We start from the raw sequence: 10,808 nt of genomic DNA, 5'->3' as shown, positions 1-10,808 counted from the left end.
GGCATATATCTACTAAAGAAATTGAATCAATAATTAATAACCTTCCAAACCAAAGAGCACTAGGCCCAGAGGTCACTGTTGAATTCTACCAAACATTAAAGGAAGAAATTTTGCCAGTTCTCTATGATCTCTTTCAGAAGATAGAAGCAGAAGGAATACTTCTTAACTCATTCTATGAGACCAGCAACACCGTAATACAAAAATATTACAAGGAAAAAAAACTACAGGCCAATATCTCTCATGAACATCAATGCAGAAATCCTCAAAAAAATAACAGCAAATTGAATCCAACAGTCTATAGAAAGTATTTTACACAATGGCCAAGAGGGATTTATCCCAGGTATGTAAGACTGGTTCAACATTTGAAAATCAATTAATGTAATCCATCAACAGGCTAAAAAAGAAAAATCAAATCATATCAATAGATGCAAAAAAAGTATTTGACAAAATCCAACAATCAATCATGATGAAAACTCTCAGCAAACTAGGACAAGAGGGTGACTCAATAAAGAACATCTATAAAACACCTACAGCTAATATCATATTTAATGGTAAGAAACTAGAACATTTTCTGCTAAGGTGAGGAATAAGGCAAGAATATACCCTCACCACTCCTTTTCAACATTGTATTGGAAGTTCTAGTTAGTACAGTAAGACAAGAAAAGAATATAAAAGGTAAACTGATTGGGAAGAAAGAAGTAAAACTGTCATTGTTTGCAAATGACATGACTGTCTATGTAGAAAATCCAAAAAATTGACAAAAAATCCCTCCTGGAATTAATAAGCAATAATTGGAAGAATATAGGATACAAGATTCATATAGAAAAGTCAATCACTTTCCTATATACCATCAATGAACAAGTGGAATTTGAAATTAAAAACATAATACCATTTACATTACAGCCAAAAAATGAAATACTAAGATATAAATCTAACAGAATATGTACAAGGTATATATGAAGAAAACCACAAATCTTTCTGATGAAAGAAATCAATCAAGGACTAAATAAATGAAGAAATATTCCATGTTTATGGATAGGAAGACTCAAGATATCAGTTCTTCTCAGCTTGATCTATAGATTCAATGTAATCCCAATCAAAATCCCAGGACGTTATTTAGTGGATATTGACAAATTGACTCTAAAGTTTTTACAGAGGGGCAAAAGACTCAGCATGGCCAACACAATATTGAAGGAGAAGAACAAAGTTGGATGACTGACACTATCCAACTTTAAGACTTACTATAAAGCTGCAGTAATCAAGACAGCATGGCACTGGCAAAAGAATAGACAAACAGATCAATGGAACAAAATAGAGAGCCCATAAATAGACCCACACATAGTCAACTACTCTTTGACAAAGGAGGAAAGACAATACAATGGAGCAAAAATAATCTCTTCAAGAAAAGGTGCTAGAATAACTGGACATCCACATGCAAAATAATAATAATAATAAGACTAGGGACTTCCCTGGTGGTCCAGTGGTAAAGAATCTGCCTTACAATTCAGGGGATGCAGGTTCACTCCCTGGTCAGGGAACTAAAATCCTACATGCCATGGGACAACTAAGCCCACATGCCACAACTACCAAGCTCACACAACTCAGCTAGAGCCCATGTGCTGCAAACTACAGAGCCCATGTGCTCTGGAGCCCACGCCACAACTACAGAGCCCATGTGCCCTGGAGCCTGTGCGCCACAACTAGAGAAGAGAAAACCCACATGCCACAACTAGAGAGAAGCCTGCACACAACAACAAAAGATCTCGCATGCCTCAACAAAGATCCTGTATGCTGCAACTAAGACCCGATGCAGCCAAAAATAAATAAAATAAATAATAAATAAATAAATCTTAAATGATAATAACAATAAGTCTAGACAGATCTTACACTCTTCACAAAAAGTACAGCCAAATGTATCATAGACCTAAATGTAAAATGCAAAACTGTAAAACTCTTAGAAGATAACACAGGAAGAAACTTAAATGACCTTTGGTATGGTAATGCCCTTTTAGATACAACCCCAAAGGCACAATTCATGAAAGAAATAATTGGTAAACTGGACTTCATTAAAATGAAAAACTTCTGCTCTGTGAAAGACACTGTCAAGAGAATGAGAAGACAAACCATAGACTAAAATTAATATTTGCAAAATACATATATGATAAAGTTCTGTTATCCAAAATACACGAAGACTCTTAAAACATAACAATAAGAAAACAACAAGATTTTAAAATGGGCCAAGGAGCTACCCTGGTGGCGCAGTGGTTAAGAATCCACCTGCCAATGCAGGGGACACGAGTTCGAGCCCTGGTCCGTGGTGATCCCACATGCCATGGAGCAACTAAGCCCGTGAACCACAACTACTGAGCCTGCGCTCTAGAGCCCGTGAGCCACAACTACTGAGGCCACGTGCTACAACTACTGAAGCCTGCACACCTAGAGCCCATGCTCCACAACGAGAGAAGCTGCTGCAATGAGAAGCCAGCACACCGCAATGAAGAATAGCCCCTGCTCACCGCAACTAGAGAAAGCCCACACGCAGTAATGAAGATCCAAAGCAGCCAAAATAAATAAATAAAATAAATTAATTTTAAAAAATGGGCCAAGGACCTTAATAGACACCTTACCAAAAAAGATATACAGATGAGAAGTAAGCATATGAAAAGATGCTCCACATCATATGTCACCAGGGAAATGCAAATTAAAACAACAATGAAATACCACTACACACCTATTAGAATGGCCAAAATCCAGAGCACTGACAACACCAAATGCTGACCAGGATGTACAGCAACAGGAGCTCTCATCCATCACTGGTAGGAATGCAAAATGGCACAGCCACTTTGGAAGACAGTTTTGTACTTTCTTACAAAAGTGAACATACTCTTACCATATAATCCAGCAATTGCACTCCTAGGTATTTACTCAAAGGAGTTGAAAACTTATGTCCACACAAAAACCTGCACACAAGGGGTAAGGCAGGAATAAAGACGCAGACCTCCTAGAGAACGGACTTGAGGTTATGGGGAGGGGGAAGGGTGAGCTGTGACAGGGTGAGAGAGAGTCATGGACATATACACACTAACAAACGTAGTAAGGTAGATAGCTGGTTGGAAGCAGCCACATGGCACAGGGATATTGGCTTGGTGCTTTGTGACAGCCTGGAGGGGTGGGATAGGGAGGGTGGGAGGGAGGGAGACGCAAGAGGGAAGAGATATGGGAACATATGTATATGTACAACTGATTCACTTTGTTATAAAGCAGAAACTAACACACCATTGTAAAGCAATTATACCCCAATAAAGCTGTTAAAAAAAAAAAAACCTGCACACAGATGTTTATAGCAGCTTTATTCAAAATTGCCAAAACTTGGAAGCAATTAAGATGTCCTTAAGTAGGTGAATGTATAAATAGACTTGGTACATCCAAACAAAGGAATATTATTCAGCTCTAAATAGAAATGAGCCATGAAGCCATGAAACAACATGGAGGAATCTTAAATGCATATTATTAAGTGAAATAAGCCAATCTGAAAATGCTACATATTATATGATTCCAACTATATGACATTCTGGAAAAAGCAAAACTACAGGGACAGTGAAAGGTGGCTGCCAGGAGTTAGTGAAGAGGGAGGAATGAACAGGCACAGCAGAGAGAATTTTTAGGGTAGTGAAACTACTCTGTTCAATACTATAATGGTGGATACATGTCATTTACATTTGTCAAAACCCATAGTATATACAACACAAAGCGTGAAACCTAATGTAAAGTATGGACTTCAGGTGATTATGATGTGCCCATGCAGGTTCATCAATTGTAACAAATGTACCACTGTGGTGGGGGATTTTGAGAGTGGGAGAGTCTATGCATATGTGAAGGTAGGGGATACAAGGGTAATCTCTATACCTTCCATTCACTTATGCTGTTACCCTAAAACTGCTCTAAAAATAAAGTGTAGTTTTTTAAAAAGCAAAACCAAAAGGTAAAGATATAAAAAAAGAAGAGAAGTGATAATAAAATTTGAGGGCAAATCTGGGGGTATAATAGCTACCTAATTAGAGTTCAGAAAGAGGGAAAATGAAGGAGATGAAATTATCTAATAGAGAAAGAAAATTTTCCAAAATTGAGGGGGTACAAGTCCCTAGAGTACTTGGTAAGTACTTGCTGAGCCCACCAAGTGCCCAGCAACATGCACAAAAAGAGCCTGACCACCCGGAAGTGATTTGCTTATCATCAATTGGAACTGGTTTATAGTAAGTTTATATTATAAAATATATTGTTCTTTTTCAGTAGCTTTAATTTAAGGCTTGCGAATCCATTACAGCCACTTCAATGGAGTTTTCATTAGAATCAGTTGGCATGGGTTCAAACCCCGGGTGGGCCATTCAATATTTTCTGTTCTGTGGCCAGCCTCTTAGCATTGAATACGAGGGAGGCAGGGTGAGAAAGTACGGATGCGTCAATTCTAAAACCACCCCCAGTATGAGAAAAAGCACTCCAAGTACCTGTCCTAGTGGAATTTCTGCATCTTCATGTAAAAAAGGCAGACTCCTCATTTTGGATAACCGAAATTTACTAATTATTTTATATAGTCAATTACTATCCACACACTAGGCTGGATCTGGGCCTTGAAATGTTCTCTGGAGAAGGAAATAGTTGGGTTCTCTGTGTTTTTTGGTGGTTTCCCAGTTTTCTTTATTCACGTAAAAATTCAAGCAAGAGCCCAAAAGTAATTTTTCAGGCTAGAATTTCCAGGCACACGAATTTTATATGCCAGTCAGATTTATTGTAATAGGAATAGAATGAATTAAGTCAGCTGTTTCTAGATGATGTTTGTGATTGATTTTCCAGAGCACTTTGGAGACTGCCCGTTTATCTCCTACTGTTCTCAGTTTAAAAAAAAATTAGCTCTTTGGTCAGGCACATGCTATTTTCCATCTATCCTCCCTGGCACCTACTACTGCACAGCACCACATGTTCTTTTCACCCAAATTACTTGACTTTACCACGTCTCTCTGAGGTCTTTTGTTCTCCCTACGGTCATTGCTCTTTTGTCATATTCTCTTTGAATGATCTCTTTCTTTTCCTGTCTCTCTACTTCATGCTCACTTTCTAATGACACTATTGGTAATATCCAAAAGGCTTATTTAGAAAGAAAAAAGATCAGTAAGAAGAAAAACATCTTCTATTACTCCAGATTTTTCTCCCATTTTAAAATGTGATATTCTATTTATCTTGGAGATTTTTTTAAGTTTTCAAAAGTGAATATTAATCAAGCTACAGTATGAGGCAGTGAGAAGTCCATTTACCTTTCTATGCCTCAATCTTATCCTTTGTAAAAGACAGTCACTAAGCTGCCCAGAGTTGATACCCCTTGAATATAAGTAACTTCTTTCTTTTTTTGTCACTGCTTTCTCATTGGTCTCTGTCTAAGTACTCTGAGTAGAGTCCGCCCTGTAAAATGAAGAAACTGAGGGACTTAGACTCACTGTGATTTGATGAGGGTCACATGGCTTGCCTGTGGCATTCAGAAATAGCTTGGTAAACCCAGTACCCCAGACAGTCTTCCCACTCAATTGTAAATCATTTAAACTCAGATTTAAGTATAATACCTTGCTTTGCTCTCAGTGCCACAGCAGTCATTTTATTGTTTCTGGCAGAGAAAGGGGGAAAAAATGAAAACTAATATAGTGGCTGAAAGCTAAATCTCTTTAACAGGCTAAGCTTAAAAAGAAATTCACTATTTTCCTTCAGTTCTTCCTTTTGCACCCCAGATTTGGTCCTGCTTGAAGAACATATGAAAAGTTATTCGTTTGTCTTCTGTGGAGATAACTATCCCTGCTACAATGAGAAGAGCCCTGGAAAAGGAATCAGGAGACCCAGGTGCTGGTTCTAGATGGATCACTAACTAGCTGTGTTACTTTGGGCAAGTTGTTTCATGACCGACCTTCAGTTTTCCTATCTTAAAAATAAGGATTGTAGCAGAAAATTGCTAAGGTCATTTTATTTTTTAAACTAATTAATTTTATTTTTGGCTGCATTGGGTCTTCCTTCCTGCGTGTGGGCTTTCTCTAGTTGCAGTGAACGGGGACTACTCTTCATTGTGGTGCGTGGGCTTCTCATTGTGGTAGCTTCTCTTTGTTGCAGACCATGGGCTCTAGGCATGTGCGATTCAGTAGTTGTGGCACATGGGCTCGGTAGTTGTGGCTCGCGGGCTCTAGAGCGCAGGCTCAGTAGTTGTTGCACACAGACTTAGTTGCTCTGTGGCATGTGGGATCTTCCCGGACCAGGGCTCGAACCCATGTCCCCTGCATTGGCAGGTGGATTCTTAACCACTGCACCACCAGGGAAGTCCTGCTAAGGTCATTTTAGTCCCAGCTTTCCTTGATGCTATAATCAATAAAAGAACACACTCTGAGTGATAACACGAAGTAAACAGGGAAGAAATAAGAGACTAACTGGTTGGTCAGGACAGAAGACAATGCTCAAAGAAAAATACAAAGAGGTATGAAGCTGAAAAGTATGAGAAGCTGTTAGCAACCTAAAAATTTAGATAACATTTGATATAGGCTCGTCATTTTACAGAGAACATGAAGACTTGGATTAGATGGTCAGTTTCCACCCCTAAGCTGTCCTTTTTTGTTGGTTGACATAGTTACCAATCAAAGGGGATATAGGTTGGGCTGAAAGCAAGAACTTTAAGAGGTGAAGAGTATAGAAAGACAGAATCTGACCAGTGAAAGATTCAATAATCTGCAGAGAATGGACACCACTCTTTCAGCCAAACATCAATGACATCATTGGTAACATAACAGAATGTTTTAACACTTGGCAAACATTCTATGAGGCTGCACACCCATGTACACAAAGGCAACCAAATAAACTCATGTCTCTATAATCAGTGTCTCTTTTGGGTAGGTGGGTCTCTTCTCTGTTACACTGGAGTAAATGAGTCAGCTTAACTAACTGGAAGAAGGTGATTCTTCCAGAGCCATGCTTCTCCAATTTAGGTATGTATGAGAATGATCTGAGGAAAGTTGTTAAAATACAGATTCCAGGGTACAACTTCTTGGTTTGTGATTCAGTAGGTCTGTAATTACACCCACCAATCCGTATCTTTAAAAAGTATTGCTGGGGCTTCCCTGGTGGCGCAGTGGTTGAGAATCCACCTGCCGATGCAGGGGACACAGGTTCGTGCCCTGGTCTGGGAAGATCCCACATGCCACGAAGCGGCTGGTCCCATGAGCCATGGCTGCTGAGCCTGCGCATCTGGAGCCTGTACTCCGCAACAGGAGAGGCCACAACAGTGAGAGGCCCGCGTACCGAAAAAAAAAAAAAACAACAACTGGATATCCATGTGCAAAAGGATAAATTTAGATCTCTACCTCACACCACATACACAAACTAACTCAAAATGAATCAAAGACCTAAACGTAAGAGCTAAAACTATAAAACTCCTAGGAAAAAAACATAGGGATAAATCTTCTTGACCTTGGATTTGGCAATGGAGTTTTAGACATGACACCAAAAGCACAAACAACAAAAGAAAAAATACATAAGTTGGAATTCATCAAAATTAAAACTTTTGTGCATCAAAGGACATGATCAATAAATAATAAAGTCAACCATAGAATGGGAGAAAACATTTGCAAATTATATGCCTAACAAAGGATTTGTATCTAGAATATATTTTTAAGTCTCTTATAACTCAATAATAAAAAGACAAATAACCCAATTTAAAAATGGGCATAGGATTTGAACAGACATTTAAAAGGATATACAAATGGCTAATAAACACATGAAAAAATGCTCAACATTATTAGTAATTAGGGAAATGCAAATCAAAATCACAATGAAATACCACTTCACACCCAGTAGGATAGCTGTAATTTTTTTTAAAAGACAAAAACAATTCTTGGTAAGGATGTGGAGATATTGGAAGCCTCAAATATTGTTTGTGGGAATGTAAATGGTGTAACCACTGCCCACAAACGTTAGATAGTTCCTCAAAAAGTTAAACATAGAGTTACCACATGACCCAGCAATTCTACTCCTAGGGATATACTCAAGAGAATTTAAAAACATATGTTCACACAAAAACTTGTAAATGAATGTTCATAGCAACATTATTCATAATAACCAAAAAGTGGAAACAAGCCAGATTTCCATCTACTGATGAATGATTAAATAAAATGTAGTAAGTTTATGCAATGGAATATTGTTAGGCAATAAAGAAGAATGAAATGCTTCTACATGCTACAACATGGATAAACCTTGAAAACATTATGCTAAATGAAAGAAGTCAAACACAAAAGGTCAGATACATATAATCCCATTTATATGAAACATCCAGAATAGACAGATCCATAGAGGCAAAAAGTAGATTAGTAGTTGTCAGGAGCTAGGGGAAGGGATAAACAGGAAGTGATTGGTAATGGATACAGGGCTTCTTTTAGGGGTGATGAACATGTTCTGGAATTAGATAGTGATAATTGTTGCACAACTCTTGAATATACTAAAAACTACTGAATTGTACAATTTTTTTAACAACTTTATTGGAATGTAATTGCTTTACAATGGTGTGTTAGTTTCTGCTTTACAACAAAGTGAAACAGTTATACATATACATATGTCCCCATATCTCTTTCCCTACATCTCCCTCCCTCCCACCCTCCCTATCCCACCCCTCTAGGTGGCCACAAAGCACCGAGGTGATCTCCCTGTGCTATGCGGCTGCTTCCCACTAGCTATCTATTTTACGTTTGGTAGTGTATATATGCCCATGCCACTCTCTCACTTTGTCCCAGTTTACCCTTCCCCCTCCCCGTATCCTCAAGTCCATTCCCTAGTAGGTCTGCATCTTTATTCCCGTCTTGCCCCTAGGTTCTTCATGACCATTTTTTTTTTAGATTCCATATATATGTGTTAGCATACAGTATTTGTTTTTCTCTTTCTGACTTACTTCACTCTGTATGACAGTCTCTAGGTCCATCCACCTCACTACAAACAACTCAGTTTCGTTCCTTTTTATGACTGAGTAATATTCCATTGGATATATATGCCACATCTTCTTTATCCATTCATCTGTTGATGGACACCTAGGTTGCTTCCATGTCCTGGCTATTGTAAATAGAGCTGCAATGAACATTTTGGTACATGACTCTTTTTGAATTATGGTTTTCTCAGGGTATATGTCCAGTAGTGGGTTTGCTGAGTCGTATGGTAGTTCTATTTTTAGTTTTTTTTTAAGGAAACTCCATACTGTTCTCCATAGTGGCTGTATCAATTTACATTCCCACCAGCAGTGCAAGAGGGTTCCCTTTTCTCCACACCCTCTCCAGAATTTATTGTTTGTAGATTTTTTTGATGATGGCCATTCTGACCAGTGTGAGATGATATCTCATTGTAGTTTTGATTTGCATTTCTCTAATGATTAATGATGTTGAGCATTCATTCATGTGTTTGTTGGCAATCTGTATATCTTCTTTGGAGAAATGTCTATTTAGGTCTTCTGTCCATTTTTGGATTGGGTTCTTTGTTTCTTTGATATTGAGCTGCATAAGTTGCTCATATGTTTTGGAGATTAATCCTTTGTCAATTGCTTTATTTGCAAATATTTTCTCCCATTCTGAGGGTTGTCTTTTCGTCCTGTTTATGGTTTCCTTTGCTGTGAAAAAGCTTTTAAGTTTCATTAGGTCCCATTTGTTTGTTTTATTTTATTTTTTTTGCGGTACGCGGGCCTCTCACGGCTGTGGCCTCTCCCGCTGCGGAGCACAGGCTCCGGACGCGCAGGCTCAGAGGCCATGGCCCACGGGCCCAGCCACTCCATGGCACGTGGGATCCTCCCGGACTAGGGCACAAACCCATGTCCCCTGCATCGGCAGGCGGACTCTCAACCACTTCGCCACCAGGGAAGCCCCCCATTTGTTTATTTTTGTTTTACTTTCCATTTCTCTAGGAGGTGGGTCAAAAAGGATCTTGCTGTGATTTATGTATAGAGTGTTCTGCCTATGTTTTCCTCTAAGAGTTTGATGGTGTCTGGCTTTATATTTAGGTCTTTAATCCATTTTGAGTTTATTTTTGTGTATGGTGTTAGGGAGTGTTCTAATTTCATTCTTTTACATGTAGCTGTCCAGTTTTCCCAGCACCACTTATTGAAGAGGCTGTCTTTTCTCCACTGTATATTCTTGCCTCCTTTATCAAAGATAAGGTAACCATATGTGCATGGGTTTATCTCTGGGCTTTCTATCCTGTTCCATTGATCTACATTTCTGTTTTTGTGCCAGTACCATACTGTCTTGATTACTGTAGCTTTGGTGAAAAACTGAAACCATTTCCACTAAGATCAGGAACAAGACAAGGTTGCCCACTCTCACCACTATTGTTCAACATAGTTTTGGAAGTTTTAGCCACAGCAATCAGAGAAGAAAAAGAAATAAAAGGAATCCAAATTGGAAAAGAAGAAGTAAAGCTGTCACTGTTTGCAGATGATATGATACTATACATAGAGAATCCTAAAGATGCTACCAGAAAACTACTAGAGCTAATCAATGAATTTGGTAAAGTATCAGGATACAAAATTAATGCACAGAAATCTCTTGCATTCCTAGACACTAATGATGAAATATATGAAAGTGAAATTAAGAAAACACTCCCATTTACCATTGCAACAAAAAGAATAAAATATCTAGGAATAAACCTACCTAAGGAGACAAAAGACCTGTATGCAGAAAACTATAAGACACTGATGAAAGAAATTAAAGATGATACAAATAGATGGAGAGTTATAACATGTTCTTGGATTGGAA

Source organism: Globicephala melas, chromosome X, assembly GCF_963455315.2.
Source record: "Globicephala melas chromosome X, mGloMel1.2, whole genome shotgun sequence".
NCBI lineage: Eukaryota > Metazoa > Chordata > Mammalia > Artiodactyla > Delphinidae > Globicephala > Globicephala melas.
This window is presented reverse-complemented; position numbering follows the sequence as displayed.